Here is a 20,826-nt window from a genome sequence, read left to right as displayed (position 1 = left end):
AAAACATTTAAAAAAAAAAAAAAAGTAGGATAATCTCAAAGAGATCCAAAAACAAACACATAGTAAAAACATTAGGAAAAAAAATCAAAGAGAATCTTGAAAGCAGCAAAAGAAAAATATCTTATCACATACAAGTGAACCCCATAAGATTTACAGCTAACACCTCATCAGAAACAATAAAGGAAATGATTTGGTGCATTAGTCAGGGTTCACCAGAGAGATAGAATCAACAAGGATATATGTATTTACTTATTATAAGGAATTAACTCACATGACTATGGATTCTGAGGAGTTTAAAATCTGCAGTGTGGGCCAGCCAACTTGAGACCAGGAGAGCAGTGCCAGACTAAATGCTGACAGGCAGAGACCTAGGAAAGGGATGGTATTGTGAACTAAGTCTGAAGGCAGTCTGTTGGAGAATTTTCTCTTGATGCAGGAGGCCAGCCCTTTGGTTCTATTAAGAACTTCAGCAGATTTGAAGAGACTTACCTACATCATGGAGGGCAATCTTCTTTACCAACATTCACTGACATAAATGTTGACCTTCTACAAAAACACCCTCCAAATCTATACATAAAATTAACCATTGCAAGTCCACCCCTTGTCAATTTGGCTTATCTTTAAGCCATACTTCCAAATAAAGAAAATAACAAGGTTATACTTCCATTTTGTATGGTACAACTATCCTGCATATGACAAAAAACGCACCATTCCTCTTCCCGGGAAAATGCAAAATACCTGAATCATGTTCACCCTTATCCTTGATATCCCCTAACTAAAATACTATGATATAAAATCAATAGTACTTAAGTACTATGATATAAAGTCCATACATCTTTGTTATACAGTAAGGGGATAAGCGAGGGAAGAAAACAAAGATATATGCTTTAAAATATTCATAATAAAATGAAGAGTAAATATTTATGACAATTATAGAACTTGATTCTGTCATTGGTCACATATTCACAGCTGGTATTCATAACTACCAATTCCAACTAACCATTCTGTATTCTCCTTGACTTCATCAAGCAACTTTGCTGGTCATGGTTCTTTACCTGGTAGTGTGACCCAAATATTCAATCCTGAAGGATCTGGGCCACTAACGGTCCTACCTAATTGACCTTAATCACAAAGCATGGTAATACTAAGAAACCCTAATATGTCTGTGTTCCACATATACTTTTCTTTTTCTCCATTGTGGAAAAACAGTCCAATATCCCCATTGCAATCAGGATAAATTACCCTAGCCAACACAGTACCTCCTTTCTTTGCCTCTTAATCCAAAGACATGAGAAATCCAAAATGGCTGAATGGCCATTTAATCCTCCAGTTAAATTCCTCCCTTTGGATCTAAGACCCCCTAAGCCCATAGAGCATAGAATTCAGGGAATAGGAAGCAAAAATTTCACTAGTTAAATAGTAGGGATAATAGTGAGTGATACTGCTACTATTTCTACCTCTTGATTCCTAGACCCATGCAGCCTGGTTACTGGATAAACAGCATTATATATTAAAAACTAATTCAGACCTTCCTAGAACCTTGACTCAATCTACAAAGTATGCCACCTATCTAATGCTATAGTCTTCAAATGGCAGTTCCACAATTCTATTTTTTTATGTTTATTTCCTTCTTTTGAGAGGGGCTGGGGCAGAGATAGAGGGAGAGAGAATCCCAAGCAGGTTCCCTGCTGTCAGTGAGGCTAACATGGGACTTAATACTATGAATAGTGAGATCATGACCTGAGTCAAAGCCAAGAGTTTGATGCTTAACCAACAGAATCACCTCAGTGTCCTAGGCAATTCCACTACTCTAACATGCTAGCTGCTTTAGAATGGTGGGGAACATGGTAAGACCAGTGAATGTTATGAGCATGAGCCCATTTCTACACTTCATTTTCTGGGAAGTTAGTTGTTTGATCAGAGACAATGGTGTAAAATACCATGACAGTGCATAAGATTATTCTACTAGTCCATGAATGGCAGTTTGGGAAGAAATACTGCATGCAGAAAAGGCAACTCTGCACCTAGAGTAAGTGTTTATTCCAGTAAGAGTAAAACACTACCACTTCACTGATAGAAGTGGTTCAGTGTAACTATCCTGCTACCAGATAGCTGGCTGACTACCCTAGGTAACAGTAACATACTGGGAACTCAGTGTTGGTCTTTACCTCTAGCAGATTGATCACTCAGCACTGGCCACAGGTAGGTCAACCTTGGTGAGTGTAAACCTATATATAACTTATATCCCTGTCACCATAGCCATTTTGTTCATGAGCCCACTGAGTAATGACAGGAGTGCCTATAGAAAGAAGCTGACCAGTCTTCATACAAGTCAACCTATGCACCTGATTATTACAACCTTCCTCTACTGAGGTTACATTTGGTAGGCATTGTCATGGGACATAAATATCTTAATGATTTTGCCTGTTCAGAGAGGCCTATCCACAGTCCTCTTTCCCAGACTTCCTTGTCACAAGTGTTCCCAGTGTATTTCTTCTAAGTTCTTGATCATTCAGCTAAACCACTGGCCAGTCTATGCATCAGTATATAATTGCACATCTGGCCATTTCTTCTTCAAAGCAGAATAAACAACCAGGAGCACTACTCAAAGTTATGTTCACTGAGATGGTTTCTCCTCACTAAAGTTCTTCAGGAATGTTCCAGAAAGGGGCGATAGAGTTATAGCTTTTGACTTTCTAATGGTGCCTGCATATTATGCAGAATCATTTGTAAACCAGGCCTAAATGTTTCCTTCCTCTTTCAGCTGATCATAAACACTCCCTATGAGGCCATAGGTGCAGGCTGGGAGAGAGAAGATAGCATGGCAAGAGTGAGACCTTGTACATTTGGATCACTTCTTCTTGTACCTTACTCGTGCCTTCAAGGCCTGCTCAGGACCCATCTCATAAATACCACTTCCATTTGATGATGGATTTCTGCTGTGCAAGCCCAACTTTATATTACTCCCATCAAGTGAGTAGTTACCTGTGGATGACATTAAGGCCTTTCTCCAACATTCTAAAGGCCTACTGTGATTCACCTATTGGGGACTGCCAAAAACCCCAAAGAGTGTCCCTACCTGCTACTGATACTTCAAGCATCTGATGAATCATAAGTCCCAAGGGAAGAGCATGGCAGCCTGGAACTGTTGCAGACCCTTCTTTTTTTTCTGGGCTTCAATTTCAGACACTTGGTAAATGGTCAGTAACACATTCAGATGAGAAATACGTTGTTCTAACCTCCAAAGAGGCCCACTGGATATTGTGTCTCTTTTCTGATTCTAGAAGGGGCCAACCTCAACATCTTCTCTCCTACCTTAAAAGCAGAAGTATGCCAATGTGTCACATATCACTGGACCCCTAGAAATGTCACTACCATAGAAGGCTCCTGAATTTTTATCAGATTGATTTCCTAGCCTCCTAGCACACAAATGTCTTATCAGTAAGTCTAGAGTAATTGCTACTTCTTTTTCATTAGGTTCAATCAGCATAATGTCATCAATGTAATAGACCAGTGTGATACCTTGTGGAATAGAAAGATGATCAAAATCTCTGCAAACTAATTTATAACATAGTCTAGAGAGTTCATATACTCCTGAGGTAGGATAGTGAAGGTATATTACTGGCCTTGTAAACTGAAACGTAAATGCTTCTGGCAAAAAAAAAAAAAAAAGCTTCTGATTAAAAAAAAAAAAAAAGACACAAAAAAACAAAGCACTTGCCAAATCAATAGTTGCATACCAGGCATCAGGAGGAGTGTTAACTTGCTAAAGCTATGAAACCACATCTGGTTCAGCAGCTGCAGTTGAAGTTACCACATGATTAATCTCACAATAATCCACTGTTATTCTCCAAGATCCATATGTCTTCTGCACAGGAAAAATAGGCAGGTAGAACAGAGATGTGGTGAGAATCACCACCTTTATATTCTTCAAACGGTGGCACTAATCTTTGCAATCCCTCCCTGAATAGAGCATTGCTTTTGGTTTATTGTTTTTCTAGACAGAGGTAGTTTTAGTGGATTCCACTTGGTGTTTCCTGCCATATTACTCTTACTCCACAGGTTAGTGAGCCAATTTGTGGATTCTGCCAGATGCTGATATATCTCCACTCCAATTATACATTTCAGAACCAGGGATATTAGGGGCCAATAGGCCTACCGTGAAATGGATCTAAACTAACATTCCGTTGATCACCTAACCTCTATAAGCTCCTCTTCTGAATAACCATCAGTGATGTCTGCATCTCCTGGAATGAGTGTCAGTTTAGAGACAGTATCCAGTAGTCCTCAAAAGGTTTGATTATTTCTTTTCCCCCAATGGACAGTTAACCTGGTCTTAAATTCCTTTGGGAAAAGCTGGGACAAGGCTTAAGAGAAAACTTTAGGCAGTGTACCAAGGTTCTTTCTCAAGGGAAGCCAGCATCCCCTTCATTCAAGGGCTTCTGGATCTGTAAACTAGCTGAAGGAATTGATTGTGGTTCCATCATTGCTGTTTTTACTAGATAAATAAAACTAGAGTTTTATTCATTCGTCTAGAACTTGTCTGCATATGTGTGTGTGTGTGTATATATACACATATACATATACACATATACATATAGATATACATACACACACACACACACACACACACACACGCATATATCAGGTAAGAGTTTAGTAGGCTTTATATCTATTTCATTTCTAGCAACATCATGGTCAACTAACTAATCCCCTAGATCTGCATGAGTCTGACTACCCTGATTGCTGCTTTGACTCTGCCATCCATTACCATAACCATGCATCCTGTCACCCCAGGATCCAATTACTCCCACTGTATTTAGTTTTCCCCAGATCAGTGACTACAGTTCCCACTGTAAGGTTTATCCTTCAGAAAAAAAAAGCAGTCATAGAACTAACTCTTCAAGGATGCTGGGGCTTCCCTTACAAATTTGTTTTACAGTCATGGTGAAAGGTATGTCTTCTTGTCCCTGCCTGTTGGGTAAGTAGTTCTTAAATAACAAATCCATTCCAGCACTCTAATATCCCTAAGCCTTTGAATCACTTTTACAATGAATCACAGCAGATCTGGCATTTCTAGCTCTTGCAGCCTGGGCCAACTTTCAGCCCTTGTTTGACAAGCCAAGCAACCTGTTCCAACCCTTCCTGATTCGCCAAATTTAGAATTTCTGCTTACTAGGCCCATATCAATAAATATGGCCTGATCCACTTTATGTTGCTTCCATTACTAGGTCGCACACTTAATATCACTTTCCACACATACGCCATGTGGATTAGAATTCTGTCAGTGTAAATTAGAAAAGTCAAGTAGTTATTTTGGAGTCTAGTTCACCCTACTCATGACTATACTGGGAATTGAGTCCAGTCATAGATCTAAAAGCAAAGAAGGTGGTGGGGTTGGTTCCTGAGGAGAATCGACATCATCTAATCTGGCAACTACCTCAGGGGAGGCTATTATAGTTTCCTAAGGCAAGGTAGGGTTAACCTGCTCATGAAGGGGTGAAAAGCCTGCTTCTACTGGCAAAGATTCCTCAGAATTTAGGGGCCCAATGCTCTCAGCTTCATTCAACATCTTTCTACATGTGCTGATTCTACATAGGATCATATTCCTTCCTGAACTGATGCCCCCACTTAAACACTAGACATGATGTCAGGCTGAGAATTCAATGCACATTGTGGATCAGCCACTTACAAGGTAAGATTCTGGGCTTGGTTTTTAGTAATCTTAGCCTTGTGGCTATAAGAGAATCTTTCAGTACAGACATAGAAGCTTTCTAGTCATTTATGTAGCACTTGAGCTGGGAATTTTCATCTCTGACCTCATCCTTTTCTTTCCCCACTTTGTCGGGTGATATTAGTACCATCTACCCAACTCGATTAAAATGGCTAGTTTGATAAAAATGTTTGAAAGTATCATATACATGATCACTCACATACTTGCTTCTTAAAAATGTTTGACTAAGAGTATTCAATGGTGATATTTTGTGTATCTCTGTTGCCTATCACACCATGGATATACTCTACTACTAGAAACAGAGATATTAATGTCTTTAATCAGATTAGACATCCAGTTCCAGGAACTCTACAACTAATTCAGAAAATTTATCCTTAATTAAGATTCTGTTCCTCTAGAATTACTCTTAGTACCAAAATCTGTATTAGTTAGAGCTATTCAGAGAAACAGAACTAATAGAACACGTATATGTGTATATCTCATACATGAATAGATTTATTATAAGAAATGACTCATGTGGTTATGGAGGCGAAGAAGTCTCAAATCTGTGGTGTGGGCTGGCAGTTTCAAGATGCAGGAGAGCTGATGGTATACATAAAGTTTGAAGGCAGTCTGCTGGATAATTTTTCTCTTGCTTGAGGAGACGGGTCTCTTTCTTCTATTCTATCTTTCAGCTGTTTAGATAAAGTCCATACATATTATGAAGGGTGATCTGCTTTCCTCAAAATTCATTGCCTTAAAGGTTATTCTCATCCTGACATCTTCTAAATTGACACATAATGTTAATCACCAGAGATGGCATAATCAAATTACTGGGGGAAAAGAAGTCAGACAACAGTCTTATATAAAGCAAAACTAGCTTTCAAAAATAAAGGCAGAGCAAAGATATTTGCAGATAAACTAAACTGAGGGAGTTTATTGTTTGCAAGCTTGCCCTACACCAGACACCAAAAGGAGTTCTTGAAGCTGAACTATAAATGCATTACATAGTAATTAAAATCCACACAAATATAGACCACCAATGAAAATAACTACATAGGTAAATATAAAAGACAATATAAATGCATGCTTGTAACTCTTATCTGTTTCAAAAGAAAACTGTATAAAGCAATACTTATAAAATAGCGTTCATGGGTTTATAATCTAGAAAGACATAATTTGTGTGATAACTACACAAAGGAGGCAGGAGGGAGTGGAGATATATTAGAGCAAACTTTTTACATACTATTGAAATTAAGTTAGTATTTATCTAAACTAGGTGGTTGTAAATTAAGATAATAATTTTAATACCCAAGGCAACCATTAAGGAAATAACTCCAAAATAGTTAAATAAGCATTAGATATAAAAAGTATGTAAGAAAATATTTAACCCAAAAGAAGGCAGAATTGGGGGAACAGAGAGACCAAAAACTAACACAAATATTATACAGAACAAAGATCAAAATGGCAGAGATAAGTCCCATCATATCATTAATTATACTAAATATAAACAGTTGAATCGCATACTGGTAAACATTTTATATTCACTAATATTCCTAACAATCATTAGAGCTACTTATAAATCATGGGCTGTTTTTATCTCTAATGCCCCAAAATTTAAGTTGATTCAGGATCTTGTCCAGGGTTATACAGACATAGCTTATAGTTTGACCACTTTTAACCAAGGAGTGTACCTACAATAAGATTTTTGACTCCATCTTTCTACCCATGATGGATCAAACACTGCAATTCACAATGTTACTTGATATATTAGGTACAAAGTCTATTTGCTTAAACTATTATTTCTTTTTAATTGAGGATAGTCACATGCAGGGGTGAAACAAATCAAAGTCTATTTTTGTTAACAAAAAGTAAACAAAAATGCTAACAGTAATAGATTTCCATTCTACTTGGGGTTTTTTTAGAACTTTTAATTTTTTTTTATATTGACAATGGTATTACAACCCTATTCTAACATTACCATTTAACTCCATTAAAAATAAGAATTCATAGGTGGTAGTGAGGAATAGATAGAGAGAACAGAAAATAAAAAGGAGGAAATTTCTTTGTGTTTAAGATGATACTTGTTAAACCCAACCTACTATTTAATCTCAATGTCATTTAGCAGCTCTACATTTCTCTGTCAAAAGGTAACCTATGGGTCATGCTGACCATTTAATAACAAATGGCATTAGAGAGTAAAAGTGGATACTGTTGATATCTGTACAAATTACAGGCATAAGCCATGAACTGGTCCAAGCAAATTAGAACACGTTTCCTCTTACTTACCTATGGGTCACTTATATTTTTCCCTTCATTGGAAGTCATAATTTCCCTCTTGACGCAGAAGACTTACATTGATCGTTACACACTAGACAGAAATACGTCAGTTCAAAATGGAAGATCACCTACACTGAAAGCTTAAACTATAAAAGTTCTAGAAGAATACACACAAAACCATGATGGCCCTAGAATAATCAAAGATTTCAAATTGGTTCACTTCATATCCCAAACTCTGTAAGTCTAAGGCACAAAACATTCTTTCTCTTTTCCTGTCAGTAATTTTTTTACTCTTCAGTCTGAAAAACAAAAATGACCCATTCAGGTGATTTTTCTTGGGACAAAAATCTCCTTTAATGCAGCTTTTAATTTTTGCCTAGAGTAATAGCTTAAAAAATGCTGCCTTGCCTGATACTGAATTTCCCTAAAATTACCACTTGCACAGGTCAACACTTCTCTCATTGTAAAGCTGGTATTTTCCCGGCACTGATGACTACTAAAGGCTATTACAGATTCTGTCAGAAACCAACATTTCTGTCAATATCCTGTTTTCTTTCCATTGTCTACGTCATCCTGATGCCATATACCACATGGATGCTCCTCTGTGGAAATTGTGAGCACTGTCTTATAATATTGAGGGTAATAGTTGCCTGCCTCCCTTCATTCAGCCAGGATTACCAAAACATAACTGTCTTGCTTTGGCAAGCATCTTTAAAACACTCCACTGTGTTGTACTTATAATCTCTCTTCCTTTATTGTCTGTGTGTGTACATACATATACATAAAAATACACCGTAAGTAAAATACCTTTTTCATTCCCTTGGACAAAATAAATTTCTTTCCACACAACCTGCTTTGATAAAGCCCACAACAAAACTTACTTTTCATTTATTGCTACAGTGAGGTAATGGAATTGTGATATTGTAACTGACATATTGAAGGATAAGCAGGAACAGGAGGAGAATGAGGAGAATAGAGGACAAGAAAGATGAGGAAGATTCCAATGTTAAGAGAGAGTAACCAGAATCCTACAGAATCAAGAAAGAACTATTTCAAGGTATCGCCACGTAATAGAGACTTAAACAGTATAATGGAAACAAGCTAAATCTATTCATAGTGCTAAGAATGATCTCCAAAACACTGTTAAGACAAAGAGAGGTGCATACAAGTATGCATAACATGTGTGTTTTTAAAATACACATGGGTGTATTCTGTAAATATACACAAGAATTATAATCTGTTGCAAACTCTAGAAGGTTGGGTTTTAGTGTGTTAGGAAGGCAATTTTTGCTCTAACTTTTTTTGTATTGTTTTAAATTCTTACCATGTGCATGCATTGTTTTATAATTGTTTTTGCTTCTGATAAGTGGACCTATTGTACAACCACAAAATAATATGTTTTCTCAAAATAGGAAAAAAATAAATAAGCTTTACTTTTATTCCCATCTGTAGCCTATGCTTATTTTAACTAGCAAATCACTTGGCTACAGAGATTAGCCTCCCCACATTCCAGGGCAGTTAAGAGTAAAATCTTAATTGAACATTTAATGACTGTGATACTGTCATTGTTTGAAATAAGACTTTTTGCAGCTCAAGTGACACACCATAAAGATTAAAGGACCAGGTGAAATATAAATATGGAGACTGAACTGGAGTATGCATGTCCTCTGTTAATAAATTATTATTATTATTATTTTTTTTAACTTTGTGTTGGCCAAGCCATAAACACAGATACACTCACCCTCCAGATTTAAAATCCCAATCTAGAACAAGGACTGTGTTTTTACTCCTTGGTCCTATTTTCAGGAAAGATGGATGAAAATTCAGTAAAAGTTGAAAAAAGAAATGTAAAATATTATCAAGAATTTTCTAGTACAATTCCTATTGATGGAATTAGAAACAGCAGGACTTAATTTGTCATCTCATGAAAAATATGGCTAAGCCCGAAGTGGTAAAAATCTGGACTCCAGAGTAGACATATCTACAGAAAATGAAAAATAGGAAAGGAAAACTCATTATTTTCCATACTTTGAATGACATAAAATTCACTCTTAATATTTTATTAAGCATTAAACCTATACACACATGCATAATTCAAAATATTTGCCACATTTTTTTCTTTTATCACAACATAAACCTCAGGAGTGCTGTACATTTTTAGTTGAGTCAAAATGATCTAAAGCAATGTCTTCATAGCCATTGATTCAGGGTGCAATTCCATCAGCCAATCTGTTCTTTTAAAATCTTCACAGTGGTATGAATGAAATCTTGCCATTTGCAATAACATGGATGTGGCTAGAGAGTATAATGTTAAGCAAAGTCAGTCAGTCAAAGAAAGACAGATACCATATGATTTCATTCACATGGGCAATTTAGGAGACAAACCAAACACGCAAAGGAAAAGTATGACAAGCAACAGATTCTTAACTAGAGTGCTGATGGTTACTAGAGGGATGGTGACTGGGGGGATGGGTGAAACAGGCAAAAGGGATGAAGAGTACACTTATAATGAGCACTAAGGACATGTATAGAATTGGTGAATCACTATACTGTACACCTGAAATTAATATAATACTTATGTTAACTATACTGGAATTAAAATTAAAAATTTAATTTAAAAACTCTTCACAGGGGTTACCAACTACCAAGACCAAATTAGGCATGCTGTGATTGGTGCCAGTCATTTTAATAGCAGAGATGAAGAGCTAAGACATTCTATGTTCATTCACTTCATGTATATTAATGTGCCTTTGGACAGGAAAGATGATTCAATAAGATAAAATGTGGGAAATAACTGCTGTAGAATAAGAAAACGTCGACCATGAAACCTTAATAAATATGCAAGCAAACATTTATTTTACACTCTTCACTTTTGTTCCACATGATGCCTGATTATTCTGATCTCTAAAACCACATACATTTTTTTTAGCAGAATACACTTTGAACATTGTCGTATCAAAGTATCCGAGGGTATCCCACTTCCTCTGAAATGGATATTAAGAATTCACTACATGCTTCATTAGATTCACTTAAGTTAATCATTATGATATAATCACAGGCATTGCCATTTAATCCATTCTTTTAAAAGAGCAAGTCTTTATGAGTATATTACTCCTGCTCTTCATGAATGAGCCTTGCAAAGCTGTTAAATCCCCACTTATGGGTTACTGACATTGTTATTAAGGGGCAAGTAAAAATACTGTTATATGTATTTTGCCCTGTAAATTGTCCGTGATCAGTACCAAATGATTCCCTTTAATTATTTAATTATTATCTTCCATAGTACAATGAGTTATGTGGTAGATTGATTTAGTAGTTTAAGTTCTGAGTTTACCATATGAAAAGAGAGTGGACTAATGAACATGATTCCGTTCAGATTTGATCTTACAGAACAAAAATGCATTTCATCATTTCTATGAGCCATTTCTTTTACGCCGTATGACTTGCTTAAATTATACTCCATAGGGAAACTATTGTGTAAAATATAAAATATACTTTTTCAAAAAAGCTTTTATCAGTAAAATTTCTTTTCTAAAATATTTACTGGTGAAAATGATTAAATAAAATGTGTAATAAACTGACAGTTATTTACAAATAATAGAAAAGATTCTCTTTATTTCTCCATTCTCCACAGTTATATTATCTTGGCACATACCTACACGATTGATTTTTATCCCCTTTTCTATTGAATTATGGCTTCAAGGTTCAGTGCACTGATAGGAAAAGACACAGATATGTTCTGCTTTGAGAGATATGGGAAGTAGAATTCATCTCACCTGGTAAACAATAAAAAGTGAGATTCTTTTCTGTAATAATTGGTACAAATTTATACATAACTATATATTGCATGTGATCTTATATGTATTTTCTTTATATTGTACAAATAAATATAGGTTGAATATTTTATGTTATTCCAATAATTTGAAATATTTTTATCAAATTTTACACACATAATAATTGGTCACAAGAAAACTAGATTTTATTCAAAATAAGGAAGGGGAAGCTGGTAAAATAAAGAGTTGTTAGCCCAAAACAATGGGTCTTCTGAATAATCTAATCCCTTTGAGGCAGTCTCTCAATACCATTTTACTTTTAGTAAGTGTTTTCTTGGTCCATTAGGTCGAATCCAATTTTCATGGTCCTGTGTTACAAAGAATTCTGTTCCCTCCACCTTCAAGGTTGTCTGGTTTTTATTTGATCTTACTCAGGGTTTAGTGTAGCTATCTCTGGATAAAAATGGGCAACACTTAATGATCAACGCAGCAATTGATAAGAAGACAAGAAGTGTTAAGTCACGATTTTACTGTAAATGTATACATGTGTAAATTGGTAGAAATCTGGAAACTTGATTTAAAAAAATCACCAAACTCTGTTACATAAAAGTACATTTTTCTTAAGGACACTTTTTTTTTTGGTGAGGTTTCATCAGAACTGTAGGCTAGATTTTTTGTTGAGCAACTCTTTTTCTAAATGTTATTGATATCTAGGAGGAAGTTAAGAAATTTTTTTATGCTCTCCTTCCCAGTTATTTATTTAGCTAGATTTGCTTTGATTTTATACAGGTATCTTTGAATAGGGATCCTTGAGTTCTTTGTGAAATTACGTTTAATATAATTTTCAATTCCTGTGAAATTTTATTTAATATAATATCTTCACTTTATGTGAACCCTTTATGAACCAGGCTTCTCAAATAATTCAGGCAAATATTTTCATACTGCAAGGAAGAAAAACACATTTTGAATTTCTAGGTTCTAGAAACCAAGAACTTGCCTATTTATTTCATGTCTATACACACCGTGTGTGTTTGTGTGCGCATGTGTGTGATAAGAACACTTAACATGAGATCTAACCTCTTGATATATTTTTAAGTGACAATATAGCATTGCTAACTATAGGCAAAATATTGTGCAACAAATCTCTAGAACTTATTGATTTTATGTAACTGAAACTATATATCCATTGAGCAGAAGCTCCCCAAGCGCTGGTAACCACCATTCTACTCTCTGTGTTCGAGTTTATCATTTTACATACCTCATATAACCACGTAGAATTTGTCCCTCAGGAATCCTCTTATTTCATTTACCAAAATGTCCTCCAAGTTCATCCAGTCTGTCCTATATGGCAGGATTTCCTTTTTATTTTTAAGGCTGGATAATATTCCATTGTGTGTATACACCACATTTTCTTTATTCATCTATCAACGGACATTTAGGTTGCTCCCATACCTTGGCTATTATAAATAATGCTGCAACAGACATGGGAGTACAGATGTCTCAGGTTGGATCCTGATTTCAATTATTTTGGATATATATGGATGAATAAAGACTCGTATAAAATAGTCATCGTGTCTTCAAGAAATTTCACATATTTTAAAAGATAAAATACATATAAATGAAAATGAATCAGATAATTTATGATTAATATCTAGACCATAGAAAATAAATTCAGTTCACAGAAAGAAGAAATAGGAGGTTGACTATCTAGAACTGTATGTAAATATATGTTGAAAGAATTTTAGAAAAGTGCGAAGATATCCAAAATAATTAATTTCATAAAATAAATAACAGATTTTCTACAAAAGAAATCATGCCTCACAGATTTATTATGATTACTGTCCTGGGATGTAGTAAGAATAAAATACGTCATTCAGAGGAAAAAATTAGGATATGTCATTTAACAGTGCTTTATCTAAAAGTATTAAGAAAAATTAAAGCAAAATTCCCAGTGGCTGTTTTTGTTTTTCATTAAAGATTCATTCAATCAATATTTATTTATTGCCTCCCACAAAAAATATTTTTTCCCATTCTAATATTCCCCTCTAGTAATGGAGAGCCAACCTCCACCATGTCCTCAAGGATCCCAGACTCCTGGAATTCATTTCTCTGTGTCCCCAACACACTGTCCCAGTGCTGCTCCACAAGGCAAATAGGATACTGCAGAAGTCATGATACTCTACTTCAGTACATAGGTTATAAAACCCTGTGGCTTCTGTCTTGAACCCATTCTCTCTCACACGTCAAATGCTCTGTTGGAAGACATAATGTGAGCAGTCATATGCAGAGGCCCATGTGGCAAGGAACTGAGGCCTCTTGCCAACAGCCATGGATGTAAGGTGGGAAGAGGACCCCCCAGAGCCAGTCAAGCCTTCAGCTGATGGCCGAAGCAACAAATGATGCCTTGACTGTAGCCCTTGCTAGACAGAGCCAGAACCCACCCACTCAGCAATTTCCAAAACACCTGACACACAGAAATTTTAAAATAATAAATGTTTACTGTTTTGATCTGCTAGGTTGGGGTAATTTTTTTATATAGCAATAAATAAGTAATATGTGGGTACCTAGAAGTGGCATGCTGTTGTAACAAAAAACTAAATGACAGTACTGCTGTGGACTGAGAAGAGGGCTTTGCAGAGGGTGTTTAGTGAAAGATGGAACCGCCTTGAAGAAGCTGTTACTTGAACACTCCTGGTCTTTGATAAGGCTCTGAGTGAGGGCTTCAAGTAAAGGGAGGTAATACTCTTGCTAACTGGAAGAAAGAGGAGCTTTGTGATGCAACAGAATAACGTTTAACAATGTTGTCTTCTAATATTATATGTTAAGTAGAAAATTTACCTAATGAACTGGATGACATAATTGTTAAGACTCCCAACCAAAGTGTTTAACGTGACACCTGGTTTCTTTTCGCTGTTTGTAGCAAAATGAGAGAATACAGATAAGCTAAAGGAATGGCTAATAAAGAAAAAAGAGTCATGACTTGATAGTTTTTAAGAAATTCTCAGCTTCTCCAGGCAGCAAGTGATGCTATAGCTAAGAAATGGTTTCCAGGCAAGGATCACATCCAGGGTGATGTGAGGAAAACATGATTCAGTGATGATGCCAAAGTGTGACTCTAAAATCTTCTAGTTGATCTCAGAGTGGTCTAAAGTATTATTCTTTCAGATAAAAGTTTACCTGAACAGATTAAGGGCCTATCTCACAGGGCCCATCCCAAGTAACAGCAATAAAGCTCATGAGCAATACAAAAGCACTGTCCCTAAAGCATCTCAGAAGAAGCTCCAGGGAAAAAGAAATTAACTTAAAGAATTTTGGTCTAGTGCAAATGACTCTAGAGGAGGAGAAATTTTGCCCCCACCTCCATCTCCATCCTCTCTGACAATGTCAAGAAACTGATTTATCACAACTTAAAGAAGCCCTTACTGGTACCTAGTGGGTAGAGGCCAGTATGCTCCCAAACACCTTGTAATATACATATTGTCCCCATAAACACAACAAACAAATATCAATACCAACCAACATAGCAGTAGTACTGAAGTTGAAAATCCCTGTCTACTGGATAAATTGTAGCAAGATTCAAAAAAGACCAGCATACTGATATATAGATATAGATAAATAGATATATTTACATTTATGGAAAAATCACAGCTTAGATGTTGTAATGGAGAGAAACAGCACAAAATAAAGACCAGATCTGAACTCCCCATATTCTGTTGGTAGGAAGCTGCTAAGAATAAGGAAAGTTGAATCAGACTGGAACCAAGAGCCCAAAAAGAAAGCAGAATCTTGAATCATGGAGAATTAATTATTCACAGGGCTTACGACCTAATCAAGGACATTCCAACATTTACTCCACTGGATTTCAAAATTGTGATGGACCAGTGACTTCTTTATGTACCTCATTTTCCCCTTTTATGAACAAAAATCTTTATATTAGCTATCCTATTTCTGTCTCTCCATTGCACGTTGGATGTGCAGGGGTTAAATTATTTGCCTCAATAGTTTATTAAGTAAAGAGAATATTCATGGAGCTCAACTTGGGGAATTGGACATAAGGAGCCTCATCCGTACCTGGTCTTAATTTATATGGCAAGGCTCTAGAGTTTGAGCTGCTGCTCTAATGGAGGCCTTAGAGGTTTCTGGATACCTTGGGAGAGGGCGAGTTTATTTTGCATATAGGAATGATTATTAATAATTAAGGAACAGGGGGTGGACTGTGGCAGCCAACCATCAAGATGATTACTCGAGCCCATGTACAATTACCTCCCACATAATATCAAGGTTGATTTACATATTATTTATCTATTGCTACATAAAATGTTAGTCTAAAACTATGTGGCCTAAAACAAGATATATTTTTAACCCCAAGTTTCTGTAAGTCAAGAATCTGGGTACAACTTAGGTGGGCCCTTTGCTTCAAAACCTGTCACAAATCTGTAATATAAATGTTGGTCAGGGCTCTGATCTCACTTAGAGGCTTGACCAGGGAAAAAGACAGTTTCAAGCTGACTCATAAGATGATTGGCATGATTCATGTCCTCAGAGCTTGTTGAACCGAGAGCATCGGTCCTTTTCTGAGAGTCCCCACATTTCCTTGCCAGGTAGGCCTCGGATGCTTGCCACAAAGGCTGCTGATCTGCTCACCACCTACACTGAGCAGCTCAGAGTCATGTGGATTAAATCTGTAAATGTAGGTAAAGTGCTAGTATAAGTAATTAACACTTAGCAAAATATAGGTGCTAGATGTTATTATAATTACTCAAAAAAGGAAGAAAAAAAGATTAATGCAATGCATTTATTTTAAAAACTCATGTTGTCAGAATTCCAAAGATTATGCACATAAATGCATGAATTATTATAAATGTGAAATATTTCAGTATTATTCCTCCCTAGATATTTTTTTTCAAATTGGTAGGTAATTAATTTAAGAAATTAAAACATAAGGGGCGCCTGGGTGGCTAAGTCGGTTAAGTGTCCGACTTTCACTTAGGTCATGATCTCGCTGTTCGTGGGTTCTAGCCCCGCGTCGGGCTCTGTGCTGACTGCCAGCTCAGAGCCTGGAGCCTGTTTCAGGGTCTGTGACTCCCTCTCTCTCTGACCCTCCCCTCCTCACGCTGTCTCTCTCTCTCTCTCCTAGAAGTAAATAAAACTTAAAAAAAAGAAATGACATTAAAATAAAGAAATTAAAACATAGAAATACACTATTTAGGTAATCTTATTTCCAGCTCAGAGAAATAAGAGGGAAATTTAACTATCATATTTATAATATATTCATATAAAGTTTAATTAGTAAGTCATGGAGCATACATCTGTCATAATTTGACAAGAGAAATCTCCTGGGGAAAAGAAAAATACATGTATAATAAAGTATAATTATAATTGATTAAGTAGACAGTCAAGCTCATATATTATCATAAGCAAGAAAACTATTTCCAGGATATATTATGGAATTATACAAACAACTGTGATTTCCTGCTAAAATAACATAAAACAAATTAGGTTTTTATGTCAGACCATAAAGTTTTTAGATGACTAAGTTACTCATATAATGTACAGACTATCTCTGTTTTAATGACTCACACAAAATTCAGAAATCTTTTATTTACTTCTACTCATCGTAGCCTGTTATGTAATTACTAATAACATATAATGTTCAAATATCACGCTCTAGATACAAAAGGATGATCCTCAAATTCAATTACAAGCTTAGTAACTTAAACAAAATTTCTTGCACTATTATTTTTTAAACTTTGTGCTAGCACACATTCATCACTGTATGAAAAGACATTGCATGTTGAATTTATTTCCTAAGATAAAAGGAGGGAAAAAATCGCTCCACCCTTTGTTAGTTACTAGCCAGGGTGGAAAAAGTTCAAGAGAAAAGAGAATAAGCCCAGGAAGCAATCCATTATCAACACTCAGTCTCTGGTTTATCTTTTCTGATATCCTGTTGCATTCTAAAGGCAAGTGGGTAGTTTCTTTAAATTATAGGAGTTAGAAAAAATCAACTTACAATATATTCCTAGGATAGTGTCCTCCCTACGAGGTTCCCAGAATGCTTACTGGTCAATGCATTTTGAACCTATATGTGAAACTCAAACTTACTTCCACTACTACCAGAGTCTCAAAGTTTTCTTCTGATCCATACATGACCATCCAGTCACACATACATTGTCTCTATATCTTACTCTAAATTCAATTATTTATTCATTCTTTCAATGTACTGAGAATTATTTCCAAGCAGGAATTATATTGTTCCATCCAGAGTTCCAAATATGTATCAAACAAAAACTTTCCAAATCAATCATACAAGTCAGGGTTCTCACCTGTATAGCATTCAAACGTCTGGGCTCTGTAGTGTGTGTGCGCGTGTGCATGTGCATGTGTGTGCCCATGTGCACTCATGCACATACACATGTTACTATGTGATAGGTATATAAATAAAGGTTCACATATAAATATATATAAACATTTTGACACATTCAAGGATATTTAATGTAAATCACTTATCAATATTTCATATAATACCTCAGTTATATCTCAGAGAATGCTTTGCTTTGGACTATTGCTAGGCATTGGTTTTAATGTCGAATAGCTAATAGTCATAATATATGATTTCTTCTCTGGAAGCTTTCATAGACTCTTCTTGAAAAATCACTTAATTTAGAATAAAAGAAATCATTCTATTTTCCAAATTAGCCTGACTGATATCACATGAAGCTAATGATGTCATAAAATAATGATAAAGGACAAGGGGCACCTGGGTAGCTCAGTCTGTTGAGCATCCAAATCTTGATTTCAGCTCAGGTCATGATCTCACAGTTGGTGAGTTCCTGCCCCACTATAGTTCTGTGCTGACAGCATGGAGCCTGCTTGGGGTTCTCTCCCTCCCTTCCTAATCCTCCCCCACTCATGCTTGCTCACTCTCTCTCTTTCTCAAAATAAATGAGTAACTTAGCAAAAAAATTTACATTATATAACAATTGGCAATTTAAGAAATGCATTTGGTGTGAAATGGTGAAAAAAGCAAACAAGTTGCTTCCTCAAGATCCTAAAATAATCTTTTCAATATTTAAATTTGTGAGTTATTTTAAAATGGATGAAGATAATTAACATTAGCTGCCACCATCTGGCAATTTTTAAGGCAATAAGAGAACTAGTAATATTTTTTTTCTGATGAGACACAAATGAAATGGCATCTTTTATTAATTATCCATGTAATTCTTCAATATATTTAAAAAAGAAAAAAATAGATTTTTAAAATAATTACTGTTCTTCAAAATTCTTAATTTTTAAGTTTATTTTGTTTTTATTTTCTGATATTTCAGTTGTATACTCTGACTATATTTATATATTGTAAAATTAGATGATATAAACATATCATCTATTGCGATATATATGTATATGTGATATATATATACATACACACACAAATCTTTCCATTTATCTGCTTAATTATCTGAAACAAATTTTGCATAGATGATTTCAACCTCTATCTAGAGATTTCCTAAAACATTTTAACCTTAAAATATGGTAACATAAATTATACTACTTAGATTTTTAAATATATAGATTTAACCTATATATTTTTATTTCACTATTATTTCTCACTGAGTTGGAAAAAAAGTCCAAAATATTCGCTGTTTTGTCCACTCACCTGTCCATATGAGTACCCATACACTCTATATTCCCACCTGCTATTCCAGTGTCCAGGTAAATTGCCCATGCCCCTGGCCACAGCTAATCTCTTTTTCACAACAGATCCCTCCTAAAACTCACATGGTCAAGGATATTTTTTCTAGGAATTCTCCCTTCTTTTAAGGAATTTTTAATATCTCTCTATATATCATATATCATACCTATCAAAATAAATTTTTTCTCCTATATTTTTCTCTTGGTCTCATATCCCATGCCAGCTACTGATGAGGTTTTCTTGGGGGTGACAGTGGGGTTTGTGGGGTCCAGAGCCAACAGCCAAGAAAGAATTAGTGAAGACGTCTAGGGATTGTCAAGCTAAGGCTGTTTTTCCCTCTAGTAAAGCATTAACATTAAGACAGTGAGTTCTGCAGTAACATTTTACTCTGCCAGCCTCGTGTATTTGTCAAAGGGCTGTAGGTTATAAGGAAATTTAGTTCTATCTGCCATTTCCTTCTGCCTTTGTTTCCTATATCACTATGGAGGGGTGATGGAGACTTAGGTCCTGCAGGACTATGATCTCTCTCAGTTAACCATTTGTTTTTCCCTTTCCTTGGTTTTGGGCAGCCAGGAGTGCCTGAGGAATATCACACATGTCCCACCTGGGGCAGGGAGGGACGGTGGGTTGCAGACCATCAGCTTGCCTTATGCTCCCTCCTCAGCTACCACCCAACTTCTGCCTCCCCATTTACATCAAAACTGCCCCTAACAGTTGTCTATGCTCTTTGTTTCCAGTTTTTCTCATCCCATTCTCTTTTTTTTTTTTTTTAAATGTTTTATTTATTTCTAGGAGAGAGAGAGACAGCATAAGCAGGGGAGGGTCAGAGAGAGAGGGAGTCACAGACTGAAACAGGCTCCAGGCTCTGAGCTGGCAGTCAGCACAGAGCCCGATGTGGGGCTCGAACCCACGAACCGCGAGATCGTGACCTAAGCGAAAGTTGGACGCTTAACCGACTAAGCCACCCAGGCGCCCCCCTCCCATTCTCTCCTTATTGATCCCAGGCAGGCTTTCTCCGACATTTCTTCAACAAGAGATGTCACTGTCAAATTCAGCAATGTCATCTATGTGTTGAAGTTTAGGTGACAGTAAGACCTGTCACCTCCAGAAGCTGGAGCTTTGATGGGCCTGTCCAGCAGGAGCAGGCGTCATGGAGATCCTAATGGAAAGAAAAGGCTGGGGGAGGAATACCGTAGCATCTTTTCCATCTGCCTTCCAGTTTTCTGTAAGTGTCACACAGTGACCCACCCAAATAGAACACAGAGTACCCAGGAAGCTGGGAAACACTGGCCCAGCCAGTCAGCCCCCACTGCCCCCACGTGAAAACAGAGGCTTTTCAAGTAAACACAACCAACCTGGGATGCATA

General features: G+C 36.2%; 1 long non-coding RNA gene across 1 annotated transcript in view; it reads right to left on the bottom strand.

Moving 5' to 3' along the window:
* Positions 1-276: 276 nt before the first annotated feature.
* The window catches only part of LOC120225850, a 150,836-nt gene continuing 130,286 nt past the window's right edge, over positions 277-20,826 (bottom strand). The window contains exon 3 of the long non-coding RNA XR_005526897.1: positions 277-368. This is a non-coding gene — a long non-coding RNA (uncharacterized LOC120225850). The remainder of the gene's footprint in view (positions 369-20,826) is intronic.

Source organism: Hyaena hyaena, unplaced genomic scaffold (genome assembly GCF_003009895.1).
Source record: "Hyaena hyaena isolate Hyena2069 unplaced genomic scaffold, ASM300989v1 scaffold_1524, whole genome shotgun sequence".
NCBI classification, from domain to species: domain Eukaryota; kingdom Metazoa; phylum Chordata; class Mammalia; order Carnivora; family Hyaenidae; genus Hyaena; species Hyaena hyaena.
The sequence above is the reverse complement of the archived record's forward strand: the minus strand, read 5'-3'. Positions and strand labels throughout refer to the sequence as shown.